This window comes from Anomalospiza imberbis, chromosome Z, assembly GCF_031753505.1.
Source record: "Anomalospiza imberbis isolate Cuckoo-Finch-1a 21T00152 chromosome Z, ASM3175350v1, whole genome shotgun sequence".
Lineage (NCBI taxonomy): Eukaryota > Metazoa > Chordata > Aves > Passeriformes > Viduidae > Anomalospiza > Anomalospiza imberbis.
Window position 1 is genome coordinate 72,662,440 of NC_089721.1, and position 6,845 is coordinate 72,669,284.

The following is a 6,845-nucleotide window of genomic DNA, read 5'->3' on the forward strand; positions in this document are numbered from 1 at the left end:
AAGTAGTAAGAATTAAAAAAAATTTTTAGAATTTGTTTTTATCTTCATATTTTTTCACTGATAACATAAAGAAACAAAATTTAAGATTTTTAGTTAGTTTATTATTTTTATTTTACTGAGGGAGAGATCTTTTTTTTGTTAAGGTTATGGAGATTTTTTTATAAGAGGATTGTGCTTCAGAGCAGAACCAGGAGGGACAACACATCCTCACATCCTCCCCTGAGTAATAAGCCCTGATCTTCTCAAAGCCCTTTTTTTAAATTTTTTTTTCCCCAATCTAGCCCCAAATAAATGCTGCAGCCACAAGCCCTGTGGCATGACATCTGCTTTGTAAACACATCCTTTATTTGTGTTTTACCCACCTACCACTGTGGCCAGAACAGGGTTTCATCAAGCTGGCCCTTCCTGGTTTGTTTTCGTCCTTCCCTCTGGTTCTTCCAGAACTTTACAAGCTCTTGCAGAATGACTAAAGCACTTGGAAACTTTGTGAGACTCTTCTGGAAGAGGTAAAAGAATATTATTATTCTTGGGCTGGCACAATAGTCCTGAGGTTTAGTTCTTCCCCTTCCAAAGTGAGAGAATTGGTTTTGCATCCCAAAAAACTTACCTTATTTCCTGTTCCAGCCCAATCTGAGAACGCTGTAGGTGACAGATGTTGCAGTAATCTCACTCTCAGTATTTCCAGACAAAAAAGACAGATGGATCCTCCCAGTGTAGATAAAGTATGGCCTGTTGTGTGATCTTTACTAGAGGAAGAGAGGTAAAAAATTAAACTTTTGGAAAATGTGGTTGAAACTTCTTTTTGGATCAAAAGGCATGAGCTGTTTGAGCATTTTTTCTTCTTGTGAAAAAGATATAAAACCCCTCACCGCCTATTAAAGCATGATTGTCTTTTGGGAGACAGAAACATTGTGTTTGTAGGGTTTCTTCATTATGGTGATTATAAATCTAATCCTATTTTTTCTTTAGTAGCATTTTTTGAATTACTTAATGCTATTGAATAACTATTTAATTTTATTCATTGGCATTTGTTTGCCCACCTGTAGGTGGTCATAGTTCTCTCTGACCTTTCAAATCAGTCTCTGCTCCCCATTCAATCCAGATTTGTCAGAAAAAAACCAGTAAATTTGAAAGCCCTGTCTCATGTTCTGTGTGTTTAACAAAATTAATAAACAGATAAATTCTATGCTGTGAGGGGTTTGATTAAACCTTCCACATTTCCTGTCAAAAGTGGCTGTCCAGGGATGGATGAACAGGTTCTTCCAAGGCCCTGATTTTATATTATCCCAGTACTACTGCTAAAAAGGAGCCTCACTGAGACAGAACAGCCTGTGATTAAATGAATAATTTCTCAATTATGTTAAAAAACACCAAATAGATGTCTGAAAGGGATGAGATCCAGAAGGTCATGATCACAAGTGAAGGAAAATAGTTATAAATGCCTTCAACAAGGTCTATGCCACCAAAAAAAAAAAACATGTGGTAAAGAGGGAGGCAGAGTTTTGAACACATTCTTTCCCCCCCAGTTCAAATAAAGAGCCAAAACACTCAAAACTGGAAATTCATATACGCACACAAAAGTCAACAGGTAGAAATAAATGTGTTCCTTTCTAATCATTGGCACAGAAATGTACACTGAAAATGAATTTTATTGAAGAACGTAATGAGAATGACAATGCTATAGTTTCTTCCACATGTGTCATTGGAAATGATAAGGTTTTTAATTGGTTTTTTTTTGTTGTTTTCTAATTAGCTCCTTTTCTCTTCTCACATTTCAGTGCCTGAGGCACAAAGCATCCAACAGAACAGAGCTCAGCACCTGCACCTTGCTTACCCCTGGCATTTCCATGCTGAAATTCCTGGGCATGGATGGAAGGAACTGTGCAGCTCTGGAAGTCTCCAGTGCTCAGGCCTTAGCTGTGCCTCTCCTTTGTGATCCATTGTGATCCAGCTGCAGCTTTGGGCACTCAGCTTTCCAGCACATGGTGTGCGGCTGTATCTGCTCAAGTCCCATTTGTTCCAAACATGAGGGGCAAAATTATGGGTTGTCGGCTATGTGGGGAAGTGGAAGGTGACCCATGAAAGCCTAATCAAGGATCCTCTAGGAGACATGAGGGAGACATTTGTGTTTGATAGGCTTTTTTCTGTTGCTTGATTTCACAAATTGGTTCAAATCCGTGAAGGAAGGAGGATGCAACGTGGCCAAATCCTTTTGGATTCAGTGTCTGACATCCACAGGGACTTCTGGACCAAGACAGAAGAAATGCTGGAGTTGATGCAGGTGTGTCAGTCAGGAAACACAGACAGTTGCATGTTAAAACATTAAAAGGCACAGCAGAAGCCTCACTTCCTTTCTGAGGAAAAGAAAAAAGTTCAGCAGGGGTTATTCGGGTCATTTCACACCATCAATCAAACTTTCAGATAAACTCCCTCCGAAACCCAAAACCCCATGAGTTTGTTCAGTGAGGAGAGCTCTCAGAGCCTGTGCAGTGGGACAGGCCCTCCTTAATTCCCGTGCCCCTTTTGCAGAGGAACAGCAGCAATCCCCAGCACAGCTTCACTGGTGAATTTAAGAGCCCCCAGCCAAGAGAAGCCTCCCAAACCTGGCTGCCATGGGGGCCTGGAGCTGCCAAGCCCATTGTGTGCTCCTCAGCCTGCACTGAGCCCGGCCCCTGTGCAGACAGGAAGAGGAGACTCAGAGGGTCTGGAGCCCTGGCTGCTGAGAATTCCAGACTTTCTGTGCTGCCAGGCACTGACCCCCAGGAGAACACTGCATTTGATCTGAGGCCGTGGAGAAGCTTCCGAAATGGAATGACAGAACTGGGATTGTGGGGGTGGAGTTTGAATAGAAGCGTGTGATATCATAGGGTGGAAAACTCAGAGCTTAAGGGTTTAGAATACAGGAATATATATAAAGCAAGATGGAGGTTTTCTGGTCCTTCTTTACCTTCTTCTTCTCCTTCTTCTTCTCCTTCTTCTTCTCCTTCTTCTTCACCTCCTTCTCCATGGGTTTGGGTGGTTTTGTGTAATTGGATCAAAAGGTCCCCATTGCAGGCAAGAGTGGTTGGTTCTTGGGTTAAAAGTGAAAATCATTTAGGTGTCATTTCTTAATTGGACAGTTTATCCTTAAAAGGCCTTGTAGAGAGAGAGAGATACGAGGTCATTTTAGTTTGTTGGAGTGAAGGGCTGCAGAACTCAGGACTTGTAGGACTGTAATATAGATAAGAAATAATAAACATTTGAGTCTGAACAGCAAATACTGTCTGTGCATTTAATACCAACCCTGACCAAGGAAGAAAAAGAAGAAAAAACTCAACAAGAGGTGACCTTATCACTCTCCACAACTCCCTGAAAGGTGGCTGTGGCCAGGTGGGGTTGGTTTCTTTCTCTAGGAACTGACAGAACAAGAGGACACAGCCTTAAGCTGCACCAAGGGAAATACAGGTTGGATATCAGGAAAAAGTTTCTACAGAAAGGATGATAAAGTTCTGGAATGACTGCCTGGGGAGGTGGTGGAGTCACCATCCCTGGGTGTGTTGAACAAAGCCTGGGTGTGACACCATGTGCCAGGGTTCAGTTGAGCTGTTGGGGCTGGGTTGGACTCCATGATCTTGAGGGTCTCTTCCAACCTGGTGAATCTGTTCTAGACTGGACCAGTTCTAGTTCTACACTCAGCTACAGCTTCCCTCTCAGGGTCTGTGTGTCCAGGTGACCCCAAGAGTGTAAAAGTCCTCGTTTCCCAGGCCGTGCAGCCAAAGAAGAGTCTTAATGTGTAGGATCGGCTTCTCCAGGTTGTTTGTTTTCCCTTATCTAGAACATTCTCTCTCTGCCCTGCTGAGCTCTGTCCAGCAGGTCGGCCGTGGCATTCTGTCTGCCCTCAGGGCGGTGTTCACATTTTATACCAAAAACTCCGTGTGCCATGGTTACAGTAACGTGCCAATGTCTGTCATTTATGCTGGACAGTGTGTCTGTGCCTTAAACCAACAGAAAAGTGTCACCATCTCGGCAGGACATGGAGGGCAAGGAGAAGGAGAAGAAGGCCAGGACACGCCCAAATCCCTCCACCTTGTCCCCTGAACCCCATTCTAAAAACCCCAAAATTCTGCTTTTCCACCCTGTGTCAATTCAGATACCACACTACTCAAACCCTTGGGGCTTATAATTCCTCACACAAAGTTGGCAGCTTTTTCCACGGGCTAAAATCGAAGCCATGAGTGTTTTTGACTTTGTGCCGAGGTCTCTGAGCCCCCTGCCAGGGTCTGGAGCCAGCCAGGGCAGCCAGAGGGATGTGCTGGGCTCCGACACTTCCCCTCCACTCATCCCCTCTGCACTCAGGTCTGGCTGTTCCTGTTGAGATGGACACAAACACACACACACACACTTGTGCAGTGACAACAACGGCTTCTTCTTTATCACAAGGTGTTCTCAAGATTTTGTACCTTTAAAAAGCGTGATCTTAAGTCATTAGTCACATCAAAACAGCTCATTATATTTGTTGGACAAAGCACTAGCTCAGTGTATTTTATTGGTACAAAGCAATTAGCATCAATAATTAATTGGCAAGAGTTTACAACTAATTATTTAGGCACGTATGCTGCTCACTAAGGCACGTATTTTCTAACTGCAAGCATCCCTTGTGTGTCTGTTTTATCAGTTTTCCATGCTAATGGCCTTGCTTTCTTTCTTGCTATGGACAAACTCATATTTTATCAGTTTCTTGATGCTAAGTTGTTTCTAACTCAATCGTTCGGCCTGCAGACCAGCTGCTAAGTTTATTCACATCTGGCCACACTTGGATTCCTACTAAACACATGGCATGCCTGAGTCTGAAACAACACGTCTAAATCAGAGGGCAGTCCTGGACAGGGAAGGATGCAGGGAGAAATCTCCCACCAGTCACTCTTGGTGGAGGGGGATGCAAGCTCAGCCTGCACCCTTGGAGGGAGTCCATCAGGGTGATGCCAAAATGCACAGTTTCAGGATGTTAAAACAGGAAGATAGGAAATATAATGGCCATTTCACACCAATGCTGGAAGCCAAAGTCCTCGCTCGTGCCTGCCTGCAATTTTTTTTTTTTTTTCGTAGGTGTATCTTGGTCTCTCTGAGGGCACAAATACTGGTTATGGTGTCTTCATTCAAAAATTCTCACCCTTTGTTTCCCTCCTTTCCTTCCCTTCCCTTCAGTGATTTATGTAAAGAGACAGAAAATATCCTTTGAGTCCCCTCTGCTGTTTCTTGGCTTTTTTGTCCCATCAATTTAAATTGTCTTGAGCAACGCCTTCTGTGAATGATTATTTTCAGCCTATTCTACCTCATGAGGAAGCTTTTTTTTTTTTATCTTGACAAACATCCCAAACCCTCCATTTCTTATTTCCACCCCATTACGCCCACTTATCCCCTTACATAAGCAACTTTTTTGTTCCCCAACTGCACCTCAAATCCCCATGTTTCAGACACCAGTTTCATACAGAATATCACATATTCTATTAGCTCTTTTTTTTTTTTTTCCCTTATTCTGGAAAAAAAAACTTAACCCACAGATTGACTCTGGTTGCATTACAGGAATATAAAAATGGCCTCATCTCTAACAAAGCAAAAGGCCTTCAGCGGTAACTGCAAACAGAATCAAGGTGAAAACAATATCTTTTTGGAGTCTGCAGTCATATAAATTGTGCAAGTAATTTACTTAGAAAGTACTTGCAGACTGGTTTAATTCAGTTACTGATTTATTCAAGTAAGCAGCAATTTCTGAGAGCTGCAGCACTGTTACTCTGTCAAATTTCACATACAAGAGCATTGCCAAGAGGAAAAAAAAAATAAAAAAGGTACCTTCACCTCTGCAACTGGCACAAATTTAATCAACAAACTCCAGTGTTCCCTACATAAAACATACCTCAAGCAGGAAGTTTTCATCAGCTGATCTGTCCACACAGTTTTCAGTCTGGACTCCCTTAAACACTCTCTGTTTATGTCTCAGCTTCTCAGTCACCTGAGACAGAAGGCATCACTAAAACTTCTCAAAGCGGCAACTTTGGTTCTGGTACCTGTGAGAGCAAAATATCAATTTATACACCAAATTCATAAGCCAGAATTTATAAATCAGGTGCTGAGCCTGAATGATTATGATCTGTCAATGCATTGTCAAAAGGGTGATTCCCATTATTTTATAACCCTAATTTCTAAATCTGATCCCAGCTCTTAATCTGAACTCTTCAAACGTGCCCTTTCAAAATTAACTGTTATAGAAAACAGCTGATAAACAGGTGTTAGAAAAACAACTCCAGAAAAATTGTCATACGCTTTCTGTCACCTTAAGTAAATAATGGATAAAGAAACCTATTCATCTGTTCTGTTATTATTATTTAATGCTCATCATTATTTTTTTCATTAGCATTAACCAAAGTTACTTTTAATTTTCTTTAAAATAGCTCACCCAAACCTTAGGAGCAGTGAGCTTCCTTTCAGAGTTGCTTTTGGAAAGAATGAAGCCACTTGAAACTTTGGAACCTTGACTCATCCAAAGGTTCAGTACAATTTCACATTGATTTTTTTTTTTCCCCCCTCCATGGTCAAGAAAACTTACACTGATGTCACCTGTAATACCTCATCAGTTGACTAAAGACACAGTGTCCTAAGATCTGTAAATATTTTCAGCTGTGTCAGACAAGTGGCTTTTAGAGCAAGTGGAAAACACCCGGTGTTGCCCATCAGTGAGGTTCTTCCAGGGTAAAACTTGGGGGAGAAAGGAGACCTGATACCCTGTCCTTATGATTTACTAGTGTGAGAGAGCTCAAAACGCCTCCTCTTCAAAACATCACCTGTCTCCCAGCAGCCTTCCTTGCTCT